Here is a 21,627-nt window from a genome sequence, read left to right on the forward strand (position 1 = left end):
AATGGCAAATAATCATTTGAAATTATGCTCAACATTATTAGACATTAGGAAGTTGCAAAATACCACAGTGAGATAGCACTATGAATCCACCACAATGGTTAAAATTAAAAGACCAGTAATACCAAGTCTTGGTGAGAGTTTGGAACAACTAGAACTCTTAAACACTTCTGGCAGGAAAGTTAAATGATACAGCCACGTGGGAAAAACAACCTAACAGTTTCTTATGAAGTCTAATATTTATTTATCCTACAATTCAGATATCTCATTCTTAGGTACTTGCCCAAGATAAATGAAAAGATATGTCTACCAAAGACAAACATATAAATGTTCACAGTACTTTCATTCGTAGTAGCTTCAAACTAAAAACAATCCAAATATCCATTAATAACCGTAAGTGAATAAACAAATTGTGACAACTGAATATGCCCAACAATAAAAAAGAACTACTGCTATATGCAACAAAATGCATAAATACAAAAACAATCATTATGCTAAAAAGTGAAAGAAGCCAGATACAAAAGCAATACACAAAAGACTACATGTCATATGATCCTGTTTATATTAAATTCTGTAACAGGCAAAACTAAGTGTTAGGGATGAGGGGAAGGGGATGTAGAGGGGGAAGGGGGGAAGGGGGGGAAGGGGAAGAAGGGGAAGAGGGGGAAGGGGGGAAAGGGGGAAAGGAGAAAGGGTGGATGGGGGGAAGGGGAAGGAGAAAGAGGATAGGAGAGAAAAGAAGAAGTGAGGGTGGAGGGGAAGAGGTTTGACCAAAAAGTGACTAGAAAACTTTTGGTATGACAACAATGTTCCATACCTTGACTGTGATTCTGCTTACATGGTTATATACATTTGTCAAAGGTCACCAAATTATCTACTTAAGATTTGTGAACATTTTTTTATATTGTACGTAATTTATATTGTAAAAAGCTGATATAGAAAAACGTCAATGAATCTACATGTTCATGAAAGTGCTTTATATATTAAGTAATTAATTACCTCAAGCCCTGTGCTGCATGACCCAGGACACAAGCGCAAGTGATGCATATTAGCTAAATTGACGAAGTTTGTGGCTTCAGAAAGTTTAAAACCAGATCTTAGAATGAAAATGTAGGAACTCGTGGTGACTTGGAAATAGAATATAATTTTAAAGGACACTAAGTAAAAACAGAGGTTGTCCTTTTATGTTTATCAATGGTATCATCCCAGTAAGAATTCTGGAGTGAGAAAAGAAAATTTCTTATTTAAAAAACAAAACAAGAAAACCTGAATGGCAGAGTTTTGAATAAGTAGTACTTCACTTGTTACATGGTACATTTGTTTGCCTCCCCTCATCAACCAGGCTCTAACTTCTAGAGGACAGGCCCATGCCTTGTTCAGCACTGAATTTCCAGCAAAACGCTTAGCATATACACGGCTGTTGAATGAAAGAATGAACTGCAGATGTGCTCATGCTAAATCTGCTTTCGTCTGCAAAATCCACGTTAGTGAAAAGCCTCTAGTCCGTGTGCTTCCTTCCATAGAACAGCACGATTTCATCCAGCTTCACAGCCCTCTTTATTCCAATTTAAAAATTACAAAGTTCTAAAGAGAAAATCAAGCAACTGTACTTGTGGCCTCACCTTTGAGAGTAGAATGTGAAACCATTCAAAACACCTCTATTTTAATTTCTCTTCACTCACCAACCCCACGAATTAAGAGCCTTTTTCAAGGTAACAGCTGCTCTGAACAAAGGACTGACAATGTGGAATTTTACACGTATCTTGCTTCTTTCAGATAAAATCTAATGATCTGGAATTTTGTGCCAAGTTAAATGCATTATCATGGAAAGTAGAATGTGTTTGAAACGATTACCCTGTCTAGCTCAGACTGACGCAAAAAATCTCCATGGCAAAATCAATGTAAGCCAATTAAGGAATACAAATTGATATACTATCTGTCAAAAACTAAAATTGACTTAAAAAGGCTAAGAAATCAAAATGTTGCACAATATTTTGTAAATGGTCTAGAAATATTTTACCAACAGGGTGACAGTGACTGACTGTGGTGGCAAGAAAAAGAGCACAGGCCTCAGAGTCAGAAGGACAGTATCATGTTCCCGTTCTGTCACAACTGCGCCAGGTAACGGTGTCAAATCATACTAGCCATTTAACCTTCTCATCTGTAAAACACTGTTACTTTGAGGATCAAATAAAAGGTTCTTTTAAATTCCCTTTAAAACTACAAGGTGTCATATACGTATAAATTATGATGATGCTAGAAAGTCTACCTGAAGGAAGTTAATGCTCACCATCTTTTCAAGGAAGAGTGAATACATACAAATCATGGTTCTTAGATAATCTGAACATTATGCATCCTTGATCTACAAATATGTGTCCATGCACACTTACACATTTATGTTTAATTTTAGAGTTTCAGAGAGTCTCCACCTCATGACCTGCCTGCAGTCCAGGTTGGTTAAGCAACCTTGCTGTGGGCTGGCCCATGTGCACTATAATAATTTCTACACTCTTCTTTGTCCTGCTGACACCTGTCAGCAGTAATGAGACTATCGGATAACTGCGATAAGACTTTAAGATGTGTCTGTACAGGATACCACATTTACAAAGCAGTTTCAAATATTATTATTTCATCACAGTAGTAGCTTCCATTCTCTAAAAATACTTCAAGATGCATGACCTCACTCAAAAATCAGCTATAGCTCAACTTCTGAACTGTAATTAAAAAAAAAAAAAAAAAAAAATCTGCCTGACCTGTGGTGGCGCAGTGGATAAAGCTTCAACCTGGAAATGCTGAGGTCGCCGGTTCGAAGCCCTGCGCTTGCCTGGTCAAGGCACATATGGGAGTTGATGCTTCCAGCTCCTCCCCCCTGTCTCTCTCTCTCCTCTCTCTCTGTCTCTCTCTCTCCCTCTCTCTCTCCTCTCTAAAATGAATAAATAAAAATAAAAATAAAAAATTTAAAAAAATAAAAAAAATCAAACTTGGCCCTGGCCGGTTGGCTTAGTGGTAGAGCGTCGGCCTGGCGTGCAGGAGTTCCGAGTTCAATTCCCGGCCAGGGCACACAGGAGAAGCACCCATCTGCTTCTCCACCCTTCACCCCCTCCTTCCTCTCTGTCTCTTTCTTCCCCTCCCACAGCCAGGGCTCCATTGGAATAAAGTTGGCCCGGGCGCTGAGGATGGCTCCATGGCCTCTGCCTCAGGCGCTGGGATGGCTATGGTTGCAACAGAGCGACGCCCCAGATGGGCACAGCATCGCCCCTTGGTGGGCATGCCAGGTGGATCCCGGTCAGGCACATGTGGGAGTCTGTCTGACTGCTTCCCGTTTCCAACTTCAGAAAAATACAAAAAAAAAAAAATAATAACAAACTCTTTATGACAGTTAAAATTCTTTTTTTTAAAATTGACTTTGAAAGAGAGAGAGCAAAAACATCAACTCTTAGTTGCTTCACTTTAGTTGTTCATTGATAGCCTCTCGTACATGCCTTGACAAGAGTGGGGAGGATCAAGCCGAGCCAGTGACCCCCTGCTCATGCCAGCGACCTTGGGATTATGCCAGCGAGCTCACGTTCAAACTGGTAATTTCGGGAGGGTAGTCGAACCTGGGACCTCAATGTTTCAGGATGACACTCTACCCCCTGCAACCCCACTGGTCAGTTAAAAATTCTTAATCATACTGTATGACTATATTGTTATCTACATTTAGGCAGGAAAAAAACCTTATTAATTAAGATGTATATTAATTTATAAAAACCTATTTTACATTTTAGCATCTCAGAGGATTGAAAGGACACTATTTGGAATTATGCTTACCTAAATTATTCTCATGAGCAAACATTTAGAAACATGTATACGATTTTTTTAAATCACCATGGGAACCTAATCAATGACATCTGGATTTGTTTCCTTGAAGAAAATGTTCTAGCTACATTTTTATAAGCTACAGTCCATTGGTAACCTTCAAAGTTCAATCTCTATATTTCTTGATAATTTAAACAAATGTGTTTTTCTTTTTTTACAAGTGGATCAGAGTTTATTAAGCAGGGAGTAGAGAGATGCCACATTTGAGTGCCAAACCCAAATGGAACCAAACCTGAGATTCATGAAAAAAAAATCTGTTAACCAACTGGCCACTTCTTCCCGACTGACACAGGGGCTTGTTGGGGGGGGGGGGGGGAAGTCCTGTGGCAGGACTCGTGACTGCTCCTGGGGCTAGGAATGAGGTCCCCGGAGATTTCAGAGTGGGCGCTGCCAGACCCAGAGGGCTGGCTGCCACCGTGAAAGCCAGGGCGGCAATCCGGGTGACATCATGAGCTGGGAGCGCGGGCTGAGAGCAGTCGAGGCCATAGGTAAGAGCGGCCACCGTGCCCAGTCAACCTATGGGTACTATTGGCTTTTCACATGTCTTGTGTTGGATCTTTTCCTTCAAATCTTCTGTTGCTCTACTAGTACTCTTTAACCAGGCCTTTCGGTCCGGCCCACGCCATCACACCTGGGCATCCTTGGGGGGTTCCCCCACTCTCTCAAATTGTCATTGCTCTGGCCTAGGCCACGGCATCTGCCAGAGGGGACAGAAAGTGGTCCTCTGAGGTCCGGGCTCAGGGTGATTTGGCGGTAACTGCCTGCAGCTCCATCCCAGACAGCTCAAAAAATCTTATTTTTCAACACTTTATTAAATCTAACTATGTATTATGCTTATGAAAGCGTTATATAATATATTTCACTCATGTGTCAGACTTGGAAGATATATACATGGGCTTTCATAAACACAGTTTTAGATTGTTTTATGAGTCAAACTGCTCCCTGGCTTGTGGAAGGTTTAAATAAATTCATAAAGGTACTTCCAAAGTAACTTTATTAATATCCTCAGGGAGGAAAACACATACATACAATAAACACAGACAAACACACACACACCTGAGCAAAATACACTACGAGGGAACAGAATCTCTGTACATAATTTAAATTTTTTTCTATTAACCTTTTAACCCTAATATAGAACATACCATATAAGTTTTTTTTTTCTATAATAATGGAGAATACATAAGTGGTGAGATAAGCAGGAACAGAAAACAGAAGATGATTGAAGAAACAGAAGTCGGGGAAGCCACAACTCCTATCTCCAAAGAGGTTAAGGCAATAACAGATAAGATGGATGGCACAGCAATACAAAAGTTTTATTAGAAATCATCCCAACTTTTGGGTCTTTCCCTTACCCCAATCTGAAATAAAGGTAAACCAATATAAACTCTTATATGTGAAAACGTGAAGTCCATTATTATCACAGGGCCAAGCATACCAACTGAGATAGTCATAGGTCCACATCATGCTAAGACTACCTCCTCATGGCCAACTTGATCACCACCACACAGGAGTGGACACCAGGTGTCAAGCCAAGCAGGAAAAAAAAACTGCAGCAAAGATTAAATGGGCATTTGCAATGTATTAAGCTTATGCCTTCATCAACCCCAGGAAAGCAAACGAAACTTGCACCTTCATTATGCTATTGAAAACTGAAGGCATGAGGAACAAGAAACCCCAAACTAGTTTAGGCATTTCAAGAGACCTTGTCTTCTTTCAGGGAGAAATCACAGATAATTTCTATCGCTGCATTCTATGTTCATACAGATAGGGCAAAAGTAGGTTTACAGTTGTTCATATGAAAAATACAATAATAAATAAATAATAATACAAGAATAAAATCAGTGTTTCATGTACTCACAATTGTAAATCTAATTTTGCCCCACTCTGTTTAGGACCGAAATTAATGCATTTTAATGTATAACCTATTTTCTACTGAGGAAACTTTGAGATATATTGTCAATTGCAAAGAGGGTGGAAAATGTTCTGAAGTTTTGAGATCTGGGTAGGATGGGTAGTGGTCAACTGAATTCCACTTTGTAGTCTGCATCCTGACAGGTTGCAATGGTGACTCCTGTTTATACATCTTTTTCTGGTATGATGTTATGGTCTATGTTACAGAGGTTACTCACTCACATCTCCCCAGGTAGGCAGTAAGCTCTTTGAGGACACATAAAATGTTACATTTCTACCTCTCTTGAATTCTTCCCTTGCTCCCAGTAAACCGTTGGATCTTGATTTAAGCCCAACACTATTATAGCTTTATTCTTTCTGATTTATCTAAGGTGACAGAATCATCATCGATTTAAACCTGGAACAAATCATAGAGTCATCTGACCCATAAAAGAAGTAAGAGAAGTGTGTTTATGAAAACTCATAAGCCTATCTCCCAAGTCTGACATATATACAAAATATCTCTTCCCATATCAGTAATATGTATTCCTATTTAATGTTAGCATTGAAAAAACAGTATCTATAAGATACTGATTACAAATTTGCTGAAAACTTATTGGTCAGAAACATAAGCCTTGCTCAAGAATCCTTAAGGCAATTATTAAAGGAAACTTTATGTCATAAATTAGGTAACTTCTACTAGCTTTCCTTGCTAGGTTTTACTCTGTATCTGAAACTGAAGAAAATTTCCATTTCTCTGGGCACCAGTAAAAGTAAAATAATTCAGTATATTACACATCATCAGTTCAACAACCTTCTTGCAGATTTAAAATGACTGGGCTCAGTTAATGAATATTTGAGGCTAAAAAGATTTTATTTTAAATTCTACATGTCACTTGACATTTCTTAAAAAATCAAACTCTGATCTCATTTGCTTTGATTTCCTGAAGATCACATTTGGAAATCTTGGGTTTATTTGAAAACTTCCTTCAGTATGTTAACTTGTCTGAATCTTCTATAATCACAAGTAACATGAGTTTCTCAAGAGAGATTTCAGAAATGGCACCACCACAGCTGACCTCTGTTTCAGTTTGACACTCAACTATGCAAAAAATTAACTTTACCACTATATTTAGACAGGTTTAGTTAAGTATAGAATTCTGCTTTCATTGGAAAAAGAATACTTAAAAGCATTTCTGATTGTTGTGATGAAATATATACAACCACACAAAATTCTACTCTACTTTTTGTCCCACTCACATTATGTCACCAACTTGACTGCTGAGGTTTTCTTATGACACCTATTTACATCACTAAAAGACCAAACAGACACACTACTAATTTTTTTCAGTCATGGGCTTGGAAGTATAAAATAAAGGTACTATCCACTAGTTATTCTTCAAGAAATAAATTAGTTTTTTTTTTAGAACCTATTTTTGAGAGCCGTAAGAAAAAAAAGTCTTTACAGCAAACACCTTTGAAAACGTTAAGTTTCATAGAAGTTGTTTTGTGAGTGTTTAGCTGAAACTTCTTGCCCAATTTCCCTTTCATTTACTTATTTAAACAGAGTGCAACTCAGGTGCCAAGCTATAGACAGTAAACTCTAGAGCTATAAATGACAATTCTTTCTTTATCATTAATGCAATGATTACAGCCAATGGTAAATTATTTTGAAAAGTTTTATTTTTAAACTCTTATATTGTTATAGAAATTACCTCTTCATTTATTTGTTTCTAAGGTTAAATGTTTACATAAAGAATATTTTACAGCCTGACCAGGCGGTGGCACAGTGGGTAGAGTGTCGGACTGGGATGCAGAGGACTCAGGTTCGAAACCCCAAGGTCGCCAGCTTGAGCATGGGCTCATCTGGTTTGAGCAAAGCTCATCAGCTTGGACCCAAGGTCGCTGGCTTGAGCAAGGGGTTACTCGGTCTGCTGAAGGCCCGCGGTCAAGGCACATATGAGGAAGCAATCAATGAACAACTAAGGTGTTGCAACGAAAAACTGATGATTGATGCTTCTCATCTCTCTCCGTTCCTGTCTGTCTGTCCCTATCTATCCCTCTCTCTGACTCTCTCTCTGTCCTGTTAAAAAAAAAAAAAAAAAGAATATTTTACAAACTGCTATGAAATTATGAGAAAGTCAGGAGTCTGGAATTTAGTCGTGTTAAGACTCCCCACAACAGTCCCACCCCCAGACCAAAGTGCTCTTTTATAAGTTCTCAGAGCATCCCTACTTTTTAGTAATACTCGTCAAATTAAACAATTATAGACCCCATTATTTAATATCTGCCTGGGGGGTTTTAACTAAAAGGTCAAAGCTTCAAGAAAGCAGGTATCATCATGCCTGTCAACTTCATACCTTCTCAAGGGTCTTCTGTATACAGTATTTGTCAAATGAATGAGAAAAATAAGACATTAAGAACTATATTAGCCATTAGAAAGAAGCATATCTAAAATAATAAAATAGGATGTAATAATGTCGCATTTACTTGGAAATTTCATCCAACTACATAACAGAATCAGAGAACTGGCAATAAATGAGGTGTTTATAGTAAATTAATACTCAAAACAGATTACATAAATGTTACTACAAAGTTACAAAGTAAATTCAAAAAGCCCTATTGAGGAAGCTAACTTTACACAAGACTTTGATATTCTAATTCTTCTACAGCATCATTATACTCACAGATTACCATCCACTAGAAGCTAAATCTAAACAACAGTCAATCTACTAAGTCTCAATTAAACTTGCCAGGCACTAGTATATTGTAATATATAGTCATTGTCCTCATGAAATTTAAACTACAATTGGAGAGTTAGAACAAAATATTAAAAAGATGTTTCTGCAGGAGCATGTGCTGCATTCCTGTGAAGCGAGACAGGAAGCGTGCAGCTCCGTTCAGTGGAAGGGGAAGCATGGCCCAGACTAAGTGTGTAAGGTGAGTGCCTGATGGGACAACGGGGACAACTGCTAGGCCAGACAAGGAGCTGTGTTAAGTAACTAGAACACAGGGATAGCAAACTCAGTGCCTACAGCAGGTGCCTGCAGGACAAAAAAAAAATACCAACAGCCACTTGGTCTCAATCCTGGGGGCAAGAGGATCTCTGCGGGGACAATGGGTGACCGAAGAGCACACGTTCCATATAAGAGGAGAAGCTGGTACACTGCTCCAAGAGATCACTGGCACACCTTCCAGTTATTCAAAAGAAGGTGTGAAAAGTAAAAATTTTTAATGTAAAATTAGCAAATTTTAAATGTTGTCAAATAAATGTTTTTAACGCTGTGTCAAAACCCAAAACATGCCTGTAGCCAACTTCCTGGTGGGCCACAGGCTTGCAACTCTGGTTTGGGATGCTGAATTCCACTCTAAGAGATCACTCAGTAGTCACTGACTTAGCTTAACATTTCTTCAAAATTTGCATAGTTTTACTCCTTTGCACACTCTCGTATTTACCATGTAAAATGCTCAGCATTGCCAAATTATTTCACATTGGCCTTGTGTATTTCTGTTACAAGCCAATTACAGTCACTTAACTAACTGTAGAGTGACTTATAAGCTTCAGCTGAAAAAACATTCAAAATGATATTAATAAAACAGTGTTGAGAGAGCAGTACCTAAAAGAATGCGGACACGATGTGTGTATGCCAGAACCCGCCAGAAACACATTATATAATCACCGAGTTCCACTCCTCAAAAAACATGTGCATCATCTACTGCAAATAGAGTCCTTGCTCTTTCCAGCATTTTCCCATAATTAGCAACTTTCTAAAAACTATTACTATTCTTTATTACCAAACAACACTCAAACACATGGAACAAAGTGTTAATTCTACAATCACTGTAAGCTTTTAACTACCCAAAAACAATAGTTATGCATTAAAGGCCTATGTGTTAGCATTTTAATCAGCTTAGGGAAAGAAAAGGTAATTAGCATCAGAGACTTGTTGAATCATTTTGATGATAGTATTATAGAAAGTTAGCATTATAATTCAAATGTAATTCCCAGAAGAGAAAATTCTTGGTGCATAATTATGACATAAAATACAGAGCTATGAGCCTGACCTATGGTGGCGCAGTGGATAAAGAAAGAGTCAACCTGGAACGCTGAGGTCGCTGGTTTGAAACCAGGACTTGCTGGGGCAAGGCACATACATGAGAAGCAAGTACTATGAGCTGATGCTTCTGGCTCCACTTCCCTCTTCTCTCTCCTCTCTCTCACTATAGTCCAAAAAAAAGAAAAAGAAAAAAAAAGAAAAAAAAAAAGGTCAGAGCTCTGAAAATTGCTTAATCATGTGCTTTGAAATAATATTCACAATGAAAATCATCAACAAAGTAAAAAAGAAATTTTAAACAAGCAATGGTTCTATGACTTCATTTACTCTGGCTCTTGAGAACCCCAAACCTGAGCCATGCACTCTCAGAATAAAGGCTTCCAGGCTTTGGGGCACTAGGATGCATGCTTGGTCTTCTCAGCTCAAACCTATCACCACTGCTGAAAAAGAAGCCAACTCAAAGCGCGAGTCTCACTGGGGCTCTGTTGTATACTTTTCAAATAAAGGATCAATGGGCTGAACTAGAAAACAAAACAAGAAAGTCTTAACAAAGTGATAGTGCTTCCAAGAGGCCATAAAAATTTAAAGAAATGACATTAGAACTTTTCTCTATTTCAAAGAAACAGACTACAATCCACACACTAGGGCTTTACCAATAACAACTCGGGGGAAGCTCAAAGGCTTGCCATCCCTGTCAGAGACTGCTTAAGACCCTCATGGCTCCCAGCATTCCAAAGTTCCACCCCATATTCTATCAGACATATTAAAGTGTACTCACATCTAGTATTGAATCTAGATGTGAATGAGAAACTGAACTGAAAATCAGAATTACCTTTCATAAACTTTTCATTCTCTCTTGAGCCTACTCCAACTAGGTTTTTGTCCCCAGTTCTCCATTGACATAGCTCAGACGACCTGACATGGCTCAGATCAAAGTCACCAATGACTTCCATTACTAAACCCAAAGAGCACCTCATCCTACTTGACCTCTAAGCAACCCATGACACCAGTGATTCACTCTCCTCCCTGAGACAGTTACTTTGACTTCAAGGATATTCTTTTAATTTCCCTCCTATCCTTCCGGCTGCTCCTTCTCACTCTTCGTTACTGGTTCCTCCTTATCAACTCACCCTGAGACTGAAGCTCCTCAGGCCCAACCCAAGTACATTATCCCAGAAAAGTAATTCAGAGTTCCTGCTTCCCATGGCATGGGTCAACAGAAGTAACATTTAAAAACAACACTGTTGCTTAGGAAATCAACTAAGGCCCACTATGTTAGAAATATGTGCATAATTCCTTTGGTTTAAGATATTCTTTTATGAGATCTCTTCTCCAGAAACTGTAAATACTGATAGAACCCAAAGCTGCAACCGTAGATGGCTTTCTCTGTCTACACACATTTCCCAAATTATCTCATCCCAAGTCTGTTGGTGACTTCCAAGTTTAGATCTGCAGCCAAGACCTATTCTTTAAACTCCAGATTCCTATACCCAACAACCTACTCAACTTCTCCACTTAGAAGTTTAACATAACATGCTTAACACAGCTCGTAGCTATCTTTCCCAAACCAGCTCCTCCATGAGATCCCCATCTCAGTTCATGGTAACTCCATAATTATACAAAAAGCTGTGATGTTATCCTTACTCTGATCTTTTTCTCATACTCCTCAAACAGTTGGCCAGGAAATCCCATCAGTTCAACCTACAAAAGAAGTCTTGGTCATCTCTCACCCCCTCCTCCACTGCTACTGGCATCTCTCAGTTGGATTACTGCAACGGCTGCTAACCTGTATCCCTGCTTCCACTCTTGACCATCCATTTTTCTATCTCAACACTGCAGCCAGTGATTCTATTAAAATGAAAGTCAAGTCACCTTACTCCCCCGTTTAACCTCTCCAATGATTCCCCATTCCACTCGGAGTAACAGTCAACGTTCTTAACATGGCCCACCATGCCAGCCCTACATAATATGCTCTCCAGAACTCTTTGACCTCATCTACTACTACCTCGTGGTCTTTCTAACTGTTCCTGGAACACAACAGGCACACTTCCACCTGAGGTCTCTGTTCGTCCCTCTGCTGGAACACACGTCCCCCAGGTGTCTCTGATGGCTAATTATCTCAGTGAGGCCAACTCTGTCCACACTACCGTAAGTCCTCACTTCCCTCGTAGACAGGTTATGTGGTTTTTAAGAAAAAGACATATAAATGAAACCAATTTTACCATAGGGCAACTGATATAAAAGAGTCAAGTTCCTGTGGCTTGTCAACGTTATAACAAAACGATGTTGAACAAAATGGCATTATTCGGAGACCTGCTGTATTTCAAACTGCCAACGCTCCCACTTCCTACTTCCTGTACCCCTATAAAATTCACTTTGTTAGATTTATTGTTTTTCTTCTGATAGGATATAAGCTCCATGAAGGCAGAGCTTTTTTATTTTGCTCACTGACATAACTCTGAGGCCTACAACACTGCCTGGCACACAGTAGGCATACATTATGAGGAATAAATAAATGAATTTAATTAAACATTTAATCATTCCAATGTCATAGTTTTCTTTTAACAGTTGAGATTTTTACCATATCCTGAAGTTTTCTGTTCTTTCTTTTTCTGTGTGTGAGAGAGGAAGAGAGAGAGACAGAGAAAGAGACAGGAAAGGAGAAATGAGAGGCATCTTGTTGTTGCGGCACCTTAGCTGTTCATTGGTTACTTTCTCATACGTGCCTTGACCAGGGGGCTCCAGCCAAGCCAGTGACCCCTTGCTGAAGCCAGCGACCTTGGGCTTGAAGCCAGTGACTAGGAAATCATGTCTATGATCCCACGCTGAAGCCAATAACCCCATGCTCAAGCTGGTGAGCCTGCGCTTAAGCCGGCAACCTCAGGGTTTTGAACCTGGGACCTCAGTGTCCCAGGTCAGCGTTCTATCACTGCGCCACCAGTCAGGCAAACATTTTTTGTTCTTAAAAAAGCTCATTTGCACTTGAAGAATAGAAAGCTCTCAACCTGATCACATGGCCCAACACATCTCCAGGGGCCTCACGGAAGCTAGGAACAGACTACCTTTGGCCCTCAGTGATTTTGCTCCCTAAATCAGGACTCTGTTTAGTACTTACCTGAAACATCTCGTACCTTTCCACACAAGTATTTTGTTCTCCCACCTAGACAAGAAACACTTCAGTAGATCTTGCACAAAAGTATCATCGCAGACATGAATACTTCATAAAGATGTAAAACCTGTTTTTTGATAGGCTTAGTGAACATTTTAAAAACATTCTGTTTACTAAGTCTAAGATATTACACAACACATAACAGGGAACAGGGTTATCTGGGGTAGGACCCTCTTTTAATGAACAGATCAAAATGATACATCATGATTATTCTGGAGGATCCTGTGCCTATTTTGACTGGGCTTGTAATTATGCTGTTTAGATGTAAATGAGCCTTTCTAACGTGCTGAAGTTTGTTTTTCTTACACACTTGCTTTGAAACTTTCAGCCTATTAATTTCCTTTGAACGAATGGTTTAAAATTTTACGCTCTAGGCCCCACAACAGAAAATTATAAAGGAGTCTGACCCACATTATATAAACTGTGCCAATGGTGGGGGATGGGGCTGGGAGAAATAAACAACACTGTTATACAAATAACAGTGCAGTGGCTTTCTTTAAAAGGACTCATAAAATCTACAGGGTACAAGAGCAAAAGACATGGGCCATTGGTACTCTTTAATTTTAAAAGTACTTCACATAACATTAATCATCATAAAAAGAATTTTTAAATCTGTAGATTTACTCTTTGGCCTCTGGAAAGAAATAATTATCCAGCAGGCAGAAGCTGGGGGCCTGAGATCGCTAGGAATTAGAAGAGAATTAGGAAAAATAACTTGATCAATTAGTGATCAGTAAAACGGGCCAGCTGCTCCTGGTGCAGCAGTACAGACTGCCCATTATCTGGAACCGAGAAATGTGCGGTTCTGTGGCCCACTTAATGCCATCAATAAACAAAATACTGTCATAAAATCCTGTGGACAACTGCTTATAAACAAAGGCCTGGGGGAAGTCCGAGAAAACTTGAAATCCTTGTATACATCATTTCTTTGTCTTAGATAATAAGAGCTAACATTACTTGACTTTTTACTATGTGTCAGACCGTGCTATAGTAGTTGCTTTACATCTAGTATTTCATTTAATAATCTAAACAACCCTTTAGGATGGTTACTACTCTTGTCTCCATTTAACAGATGAGGAGAAAAGCTTGAAAGAGGTTAAGTAACTTGCCCAAGGTTACACACTGCAGAACAGTGGAGCACGGATGGATTTGGGCCCCAGACAACTGACCTAAAAGATCTCATTCTTACTATTACACTTCAGTGCCTCTCTTCCATGTTGTCCTCATAACACAGTACTGTTTTCTGTAGTAATCTCAGTGAGCAACTTGTCAGAGTTGTGGCCCTATAGTGAGCACATTTATTACTTTCGGAGATTAGGAACGCTAAGGTTTTGCTATTATAAGCAGTATGTCATTTGGACAGTGTATATTTACTACCCGTTTGTAAAATGTCTGTTATTAACCGTTTTTCACCTGTCTAATGAGCCCATGCTGAAATTCTGAGCCTTTCCTCTCTCCTTAGGGAAACATGAAAGAAACTATCTATAGCAATAGCTTTCCTTTGCAAGCACTTTGTTTTACCCATTCGATTTCTCAGTGAAATCATAATCCCATGTTTTACAATAAGTGCTTCCTGGGGACTGCCACAGACTTGGGCATCAGAATTCCGCTGTTGTTTTAGCTAGAGACCGGATGTTTCCAGGGATATTTCAGAATTAAAAAAACAGAGAGAGGGTCTAGGGGGAGGGGCATAATGGCAGGAAAAGGCCAAAAAAAAAAAAAAAATCTTTTCTGCAACATTTTCTTAGGAATGAACTATTTTAAAAGGCGGTTAGAAAGCAGTCTTCTGAAATTAGGGTCCATTCTAGATCATTCACGAATCAATGAAACAATCAAACAGAAATATCACCTACTTAGCACTCATAAACCAACAATCAAACAGAAATATCACCTACTTAGCTTCATAAAGCAACCAACGTCTCACTGGAGAGCCCTGGGAGAGAGGGAGAAAAGAGGGAAAGGGGAAAAGAGAACTCCCAAAGGCTCTAGATGGAGAGAGGCAGAGAGGGCTTGAGGAACTAAAATTCTGCCTCACGGGGCTACACTTCCATTTTCTCCGAACACGCGTGAATCTGTCTGTCCACAGGTCACCCTTGTGTGAATCAGAAAAGAGTTCCCTGTCCTCAGGCCAGGGGATTCAGTTAGGTGGCTGGGTTTCAGCCCTCAGATACCACTAGTCTAGACAGTCAGAAGTGGCTCCTACTCTGGGCACTGTTATTTGCTATACGGGACCTCAATCCCTCCACCTCTAAAAAGTGATGGGCTAACTGTCACCTAACGTCCCCTCCCTCTTCCAATTCTCAAATGAAATCTGGCAATATCCAGTTAGTATATTCCACACTGTGTCCCTGAAACACTAGGATTCTGCAGACTGAGTTGAGCCTTTAGTGTTTTCATGATGTTGCATTTTTTCTCTCACATTTCTGAAGTATTTTTTCTTTTAATCTTAAGACTATGCTCTTCTTTCAATACCTATGTGCTTCTTTTTCCTTGAGCTGTCAAAAGTTCACACCCAACTATATCAGCCCCAAACTACCCACACATCCATTAATAGAATGGATAGATAAACTGGGTATATTCATTCACAGAAACAAAAGAAAATAGAGCTACTGCTACCTGCATCAATTTGGGCATGACACTATGTTGAGCAAAGAAAACACAAAACAGAACTGATATTTCATTTAAATGCAGTCCAAGGACAGGTTAAAACCAACCATTGGCAATAAAAGTCAGAACAGTGGTTACCGCTGGAGCAGAGATTCTGACCATAGGGAGAGACTTCTGGGCTGGGGATGTTCTGTCCCTTGATTTGGATGCTGGTTGCCTGGTTATGATCACTTTTTGCTATACACTTCTGGTCAGTGCATTTTCTGGTTGTATGTAATCATCAACAAGAAGTTCATTCAAAGAAATTAAGCCTAGGGACCTCTCTCCCCACAGAAAAGCAATCTACTAAAACTAGACAGCACAAGTGGTGCTGCCTACAGGGAGAAAAACATCTACATTTGAGAAGCTAAGTAAGAAACTTCCCTAATTTCCTAATATCTTGATTCAGAAGTTTCTTGATTTTTATAATGATTTCCTCCTTCACATGAAACCAGGGCAATTAAACATAAAATACTGCTTTTCCCTGTCTTCATATATCAGGAAAACATTACTGCCCAAAGTTCTACAATATGTATGTACAAAGACAAAGTTATTAGAAAACATCTAAAAATACCCCAGAATAATCAATTCACAACACTGAGGTTCTAGAATAGATACTTTTGGTCAGAATTACCCCAATTCTCACATTAATGAAATCACCCGGATAATGACCAAATCTACCTGGTTTCCTGCTTTATAGTTCAAACTCCACTAGGTAAGGCCACACAGGCAGGGAAAGGCATTCCAGAAAATGCTGTGCTGCAGACTTCAGGGTGCTCCAGCGAAGCCCCCTTCTCCTCTGACCTGGAGCTGGTTAATCCGGTAATACAACCAGCTGTCAGATCACTGATTTCTTTCTTCTTCTAGTGTTCAATGACCCTTCTTTGATCAATGTGGTATATTGCACAATTACTCCATTTGATACATATAAAAAGTGATAGCACACAAACTTACATTAGAAGTTAATGATACCTCCAATTCACAGAAGATCATTGGAAGCACAGCTTGCTTGTTTTCACGCTAAACTTTGTGATAATAACTTCAGCTAGTATTTCGGTAGAGCTCCTCTGGTCCCAGAGCATGGGGGAGGGCAGTCTAGTTCTCCCAAATGCTGGAGGACTAATTAAATATTTGTAGAATAATTAAAGCTTACAACAAAAGATAAGTGGTTCCGGTCTTTGAAATGGGAAGTGGGTTGGGGTGGGTTGGGGGGACACAGTCATAAGCATCCAGTCCCTGAACACTATTTAACACCAAACTAGTGGTTCAACACAAATGCAGGCAAGATCCCCTGGCCGGATAGCTTGGTTGGTTAAAGCATCATCCCAAAGTGCTTGTTCAATCCCCGGTCAGGGCACATACAGGAATAGCTTGATGTTCCTGTCTCTCTTCCTCTCTCTCTAAAATCAATTAAATAAACATTTTTTTAAAATGCAGGCAAGATTTCCACACTAAATACTACTTACCACTATTTCATGTTGTATACCTTAAGCTAATCCGTTTTTCTCAGCCAAAAAGATCTTATTCTTTAATTCCCAGTTTTAAATATAAAGCTCTCCCTACTTGTCTTGTTTTAAATACTGATCCAAGTTTAATTTTCCTTGCAATTCAATGTCTAGCACTTTACTTCCTCCTTCCTCTCAAATTATCCCTTTCACTTGTTTCTACTTACTTTTACAGGCCCCCAAAGCCTCTTCCCTCAGGATAAGGTACAATTCAAAAAGCCCTTACAACTACCCCTGTCTCAAAGTTTAACTCCAGAGGCCAACAATACCATTTTGCCTATTTGAATTTTATGAAAGATACATTTTAACTAAAATTTCACCACTCATAAAATTCTTTCACTAAATCTTTCCTATCCCCCCCATACATTTGATTGCCTTATACACAATCACAACCTAATCAAACTTCCAAAATGTGTAATTATATAATCACAGAAAGACTTCCTAAAATATATATAATTTTAAGTGTGCAACACATACCCTTCACATCTTTGGTGTTGAAAAAATACTGCAGTTTTCCTAGAAGTTGTGTTAGTGGTGTTTTGTTTTGTTTTTTTCTGTATGCATTGTTTCCATTTTTTCCTTTTTTTTCTATGTGTGTATTATTTCTTGTTGGCAGAGGGGAGAGAGGGATAAGAAGATCATCATATAAGGACCAATCTCTGAGTCAGAAAATACAAACTGTGTTCCAACAGGATTCTACAGAAGACTGTAAACATACTTCAAACTTTTTCTTTTTCTTTAAAAGAAGAGAGTTGGAATTTGCATACTTGAAAGCCAAACCTTCCATACTTTGCCCCTAAGTATACACAATACTGAATACCTCGCTTTCCCCACTTATGAAATAGGCTTCATCTACTAAACCAGGGCATTTGTGAGATTTGTATGAATGAGTAATAAGAAAAACCCCCATCTCTACATAAATGCAGAAAACTTTCTGTTCTTAAAAAGGCCTAAAACAATATTAAAATGACTTTAGAAAAGGCCCATGAAATTGAGTTCTGAACTCAGAAACCCACCGAAAGGATCAATTTGTGCATGCCATCTGGGATCCAGGCAGCCTCATCAACAAGAGGGAAAACTTGTTGAGATCATCCAAATCTAAAATTCACATACATTTTTACATCTGGACTGAATTAATCTTTCCTTGGTACTGGCTTTCATGTAATAAAATAATTGTTTGCAGGTTTTATATTTTTTTTTGTAAACCCCGTAGCCTTAGAAATCAAAATGTGCAACATCCAAGTGAAAACTACAAAGAATTCCTTTATCAGAAAAGTTAGTTGTGAGACAGGACTCATTTACACTAAACTCTGAACCTGACAGCTCAGTCAAAAACAATTCTGCTTGAAACATTCATTTCAAGCATCTGCCACAAAAGGCTACACAGTCTATTATGTCATTGGTTCTGAAAGCCAAAAGCTTTATAAGTGAAGTTAAGAGTGGAAACAAAGTACAGAAACTAGAAACGCTCTACAACCACCCCCACCCCCAAATTCAGCTAGCCCCTTTGAATGAGTTTTTGTTGGTAAAAATCATTACCTAACACTAACGTTTTGCTTTCAAAAGCAGTCTTATCCTGGCCTGGTCTGTTTTCCTGTAGAGCCAGGAGCATCATAAAGCTTCCAGTTCAAATTATATTTGCCCCCCTAAGAGAAGGGAGTGAAAAGAGAGAAAGATTCCCTGTCCTAGAAGATGTTTTGAGCACTATAAGAGCTGATGATAACTGTGGTCCATAACTGTCAGATCTCAGGCATTCTTACAAGCAATTCAAGGAAGGTGGGAGGGGGGAAATGCTCATAGTACAGTCAGTCTGCTTTCTGGAGAAGATATCCTGCAGATAATTTGATAGTAGATATCCCCTGGAGGACCCTTCTCATCTAATGACCCAAAGGTCCGTTTTAATATGAAATATAAATCCAGTATGTTTACAAACATACTGAAAGAGAACTAACTCAATTGTGAAATATTTTAATATTTAACATAAAACTTTTATTCCTCCAAACCGCATCCAAGGAAAATGATTAAGTGCTAGAAGTTTTATACCACAAAGAACAACAACAAACGCATCTGTTTTCCTGCCTCTCTCCCCCCTCCTCTCCCCTCCCCCACTCTCCATCCTGCAGGCTGTTTGTAGATCTTGGTGCTAGTTAAAAATACTTTCCACAAAGCTCTCAAAATGCTGTAGATCCTGAAAAACTTCTTATCTTTTAACATTGCTGAACCTAACTTTATGCACTGCTCTAAAGTAGAAAAATCCAAAAGTCAAAAGCCTTTTTAATGACAGATGTATTACGGAAAATTTTCCCCACAAAGTTTTGATGCTGTGAAATATCAACTCTCTGAAATCACAGAAAGGAAATGACTTACATTCTTGGAAAATGAAGCCACTAGCAGCTTTCTCCAGCAGTATTTTCTAATCCGTAAACTACACCCTGTGGCAACGGGGAGTATTTCGTGAAAAAAATAAATTCAAATAGATGCTTATAAAACCAATAAACAAATATCGTCAGGTCCCAGAGAAGAAGACAAGGGAGCACACATGGAAAATTCAGCAAGAGATACTTTTTCTGCACATTCAAAAAAAAAAAAAAAAAAAAAAAAAACCCCACAAAAAAAAACAACCCTGGAAAACAGAGGCTTGAAGTCAAAAGCAATCCGAGAACACTGCTGAAGTTTTCCTTCCCCGCTGTGGACAATACACGGATCCTGAGGGAAATACTGGCAAAACAGATTTGTGCTAAAAAAGAAAAACGAAAAGGGAGTAAAGAAGCCAATATTTCTCTGGACAAACAACTGCATGGCCTGAAAATCTGCCAGCTTTCACTCAAACTTTAAAATATGCTTATTTTGACAGCTTTCCATTTATTCGTGCCTTTAAGAAAACGCCCTCACCATTTGGTTATGCCGTCCCGGGACTCGAGGTGCTGCTGTAATCCCTGTGGACCTCACACTGGTGGCCCCCAGCTGTCCAGATCTGACAGTTCCTGGCCATCCTGGAGAGGAGGCTGGTGGTCTCTCCTCTGCCTGGGGCCCGGCCTGCCGCGCCGCAAGCTCCTTCAGAAACCCAAATTTCGCAGGCTGCGCCCCCCACTCGCATCCCACCGAGGCCCCCTTCTGGCGCCGCCGATCTCCAACTCAATCTCCGGCTCCCCGAATTAGGCACTTTCAGGGACGACGGGGCAGACGCTGCGCTCGGGTCCCTTCCCGCAGTCCGGCAGCCCGGCCCCAAGCGCGCACAACAGGCGGCAAGCACCGCACCCAGCAATGCAGGGCTCAGGGGGTTGCCCCGGCGCCTGGTCACAGCGACAAAAAGGGACGGACAGACGCCCCTAATTAAGGGCGCCCGGGAGCACTGGAGAGCCGAGCGCGATGCACTGAACCCAGGGCGCAGCCAGCAGCCCGGCCGGCCTCCCGCCCTCGCAGCCCAGGCAGCCCCGGAGCTCCGCGTCTCCCTCGCTGCCCTGCTCGGCTGCTCCGGGGCCCGTCCTCCCACCCCGGCGTGGGCGAGCTCCGACTCGCGCGAGCCGACCTACCAGCCCGGTGCCCGACGCCCAGAGCCGACGGAGCGAGGAGAAGGCGAAGAAAGACGCGGCGAAGGGGACACTGCTTTAGCAGGAGCTCGCGACTTTACTTAAACCCTCCCAAAGCCCGGTCCAGCCGCCGCCAGGGGGCACAGCAGGCGGCCGGGGCGCAGTGGCCGGGCTGGGGGCGAGCTGGGAGGCGCCAAGGCGCCGCGTTCTTCCTCGTACCTCGAAGAAAAAGTCTGGAGCACCAGGCGTTGGAGTCACATCAGCGTCTGTCCTTCCTGCCGGCACCGCGCCTGCCCCACTCCTCACAGCCCTTGGGCCTGGGCAGCTAGGGGAGCGCTCCGCGTTTGGCCCCGCCCTCCACCCACGCCTCCCGTCCCGCCCCCTGAGGCTCCGCCCCTTCCCCGCCCGGAGGTGGCGGGGGAGGCAACTAAGCCCGGGAGCGGAGCGCGGAGATCGCTTCGCGACCACACGTGCAGGGCCTGCCGGCCCCGCCCCGGACCCAACCAAGGGTCCCTCGGAGGGGTGCCGCGAGTCCGAGGCGGGAAAAAATGAAGGAAACCACCTCTCCGAGGTCCTGGGTAGCGAGGCGAACCAGAGAAAGACACTGTGTGTGGACCACTGCGATCTAGGCCTTTCCTCGCGCGAAGACAGGCGTTCGGGGACACTGTCAGTACCCCCACTCCCGGCCCCTATTCCCCGGAAACGCTCCCAGGCTGGCCGGGGGTGGCTGTATGGCCTGAACACCGTCTTACTAATTCAGAAGGATGGAGGGGAAGCCACTCAGGAGGCGTTTCCAGCGGAGGAGGCTTCGTGACTCCTAGCTTCCCGCCTGTCCTGTCCCGCACCCACCTGCCCACCCATCGCTTGGGACGCAGCGCCTTCGAGAGTTTTATTCTAGATGGAGGGCGCGCCGCCCAGAAAGCCACGCTTCCCCCGCTAACTCTACCTCTCCAGTTCTTCAGGTCGACACAGTC

The 21,627-nt window shown here is 41.1% G+C and overlaps 1 protein-coding gene across 5 annotated transcripts in view; it reads right to left on the minus strand.

Moving 5' to 3' along the window:
- FRMD6 (FERM domain containing 6) overlaps positions 1–21,026 on the minus strand; it is an 86,042-nt gene extending 65,016 nt beyond the window's left edge. For 2 of the 5 annotated variants that reach the window (XM_066273766.1, XM_066273761.1), the window contains exon 1: positions 20,873–21,026. The gene's annotated coding sequence lies outside the window, so the exon portion shown is untranslated. The other 3 variants (XM_066273763.1, XM_066273765.1, XM_066273764.1) reach the window with 3 other exon arrangements.
- Positions 21,027–21,627: the final 601 nt, after the last annotated feature.

This window comes from Saccopteryx bilineata, chromosome 4, assembly GCF_036850765.1.
Source record: "Saccopteryx bilineata isolate mSacBil1 chromosome 4, mSacBil1_pri_phased_curated, whole genome shotgun sequence".
In the NCBI taxonomy this organism is placed as follows: domain Eukaryota; kingdom Metazoa; phylum Chordata; class Mammalia; order Chiroptera; family Emballonuridae; genus Saccopteryx; species Saccopteryx bilineata.